This window comes from Poecilia reticulata, linkage group LG10, assembly GCF_000633615.1.
Source record: "Poecilia reticulata strain Guanapo linkage group LG10, Guppy_female_1.0+MT, whole genome shotgun sequence".
In the NCBI taxonomy this organism is placed as follows: Eukaryota; Metazoa; Chordata; class Actinopteri; order Cyprinodontiformes; family Poeciliidae; genus Poecilia; species Poecilia reticulata.
In genome coordinates, this window is record NC_024340.1 from 31,510,473 (window position 1) to 31,512,953 (window position 2,481).

Here is a 2,481-nt window from a genome sequence, read left to right on the forward strand (position 1 = left end):
TGTGTGTGTGTGTGTGTGTGTGTGTGTGTGTGTGTGTGTGTGTGTGTGTGTGTGTGTGTGTGTGTGTGTAAAATATTCTCTGGTTTAATCTGCAGGTCGTAGGTGAAAACAATGTTAGCGCCATTCTGCACAGACAGCTGTGTTCATGTGAGTTAATGCGAAATGTATAAAGAATCCAATCACACCTGTTATATACGTCTGTTAGTTTAAGATTTGTGTAATGATGCGTTATTTCATACAAACTGTTTTTATAACTATTTGTTCAAAGCATCAGTTGGGCTTTGCTCTACTGGTTTGCTCCTTTAACCACAGATAAATCCTCTTCTTCAATCTTCATCCTGTCTGTATTATTCATCACTGAAGAGGTGAAATTAAATCTTTAGGATCTAAAATGAAACGTAGACGTGAATTTGGGATTATTTAATTTTTCCATGAATTGCTGCCGCTTCCATTAAAGCCACAGACTTTCATGTGTTTTATCTGGAGTTTAACGTCATAAACCAACACAAAGTGGTGGAGGAAAGTGAATCATTTCTGAAAAGTGTGGCGTGGATGTATATTCAGTTTGTTTGAGTTCAGTCTGGGTGAAAGGGGGTGAATATAACTTTACACATTTCAGATTTTGTCTTTGTAAATAGAAATGTAAAACCTTTAATTGTTTCTCTCTTCAGTTATGCACTGCTGCATGTTGGTCTGTCCTGTTTGAGCTCTGAATAAAGCAACACTGCAAGGCGCTGCATGAACACGGCAACGTTTTGATTGGTTATGCAGAATCAGGTTTTAGCAACACATTGTTCAGCTTTTTATGGAAAACAGGAAAAGGTTCAGTTATTGTTTTCCGACTAATCCAAACATAAATAACATAATATATGTATATATATATATAATTTTTTGCTTTTATTTTCCATATGAAACTACTGAATACCAGTCATTTGTGTATGGTTTCATATTTATAACCCGATCATGTTGCCATTAAAGAGATTTCACACACGTGTGCATATATATCCTTACAAATATGAACATTAGCTGAAATGTACTACTGCAAATTCAAATATATATTTTTGGTACTTCTTTACAACAAGGCTCCCCTTATAGATGGCTAATAAATAGTTCATTGACATTATCCATAAATACTTAATAAATCATTAACAGCTGTTTATTATGCATTAATTAAGGATGAGAAGGAGAAATAAAACATAAAAACAGGTGAACAGACTTGGATCACTATTTGGCAAAAAAACAGCAGCTTTTCTCCTCAGTTATTGATGATTTATAAAGTTATTGATGATTTATAAAGTTATTGATGATTTATAAGTGTTTAGAGATGAACTATTTATTAGCCATCTATAAGAGGAGCCTACAGTGGCACCTATTTTTTAAACACTGTATAAATCAGACATGTAGCAGTAATTAGTATTTTATAGGTACATAATAAACCGGCTGCACAGTGGCGCAGTTGGTAGAGCTGTTGCCTTGCAGCAAGAAGGTTCTGGGTTCGATTCCCGGCCCCGGTTTTTCTGCATGGAGTCTCCATGTTCTCCCTGTGCATGGTGGGTTTTCTCCAGGTACTCTGGTTTCCTCCCACAGTCCAAAAAAACATGACTGTCAGGTTAATTGGTTTCTCTAAATTGCCCCTAGGTGTGTGTGTCTCTGTGTTGCCCTGGCGACCTGTCCAGGTGACCCCGCCTCTCACCTGAAACGTTAGCTGGAGAGGAACCAGCAACCCTCCCGACCCCACTGAGGGAAAAAGGGTGCAAGAAGATGGATGGATGGATAATAAACCGCTACACTCTTTAATAATAAAACCATAAAATCTCATTAAAGACGTGGAGTTGTGCAAAACGAGAGGCCGCTTCAATGCTGCGCCGCAGTATTTCCAGCAGGTGGCGCACTTTACCACATTTACCATCGTAAAAAAACAGTTTTCTGATAATTAAACATTCCAGTTAAAGTTTCAAACCGACAGGGAAACATGTATAAACATGTTCTATGCATGAACCTGAATGTTTTACATCAAACTTGCACACATGGCGCCATTTCTACGGCGCTTCTTGTGACCGACTGGCACTTTTCGTTATATTAATTATTCATTGGCTCATATCTCCATGGCAACTGTGCAAACTGTCTGCTAATGAGGACAGTAAGACGGAGATGAAAAACTGAGCGCTGTTAACCGTTTTATGTCTCGGGAATATTAATGTGCCAACAAGTATGGAGAGCCATTTCAGCCAAAATTAAATAAATAAATAAATGGGTGAAATAAATAAAAAATGAGTAAAATAAATCAAAAAATGAAGAAAATGAGTGAAATAAATAAATAATTTGTTAAATAAATAATTTAGCTTTTTCATTAACCCATTTTTTCATTTATTTATTTTTCATATTATCAATTTCTCAATTTCCCTTTTTTCATTAATCTATTTTTCATTTACCCACTTTTCATTAATCTATTTTTCATTTAACCATTTTTTAATTTAGCTT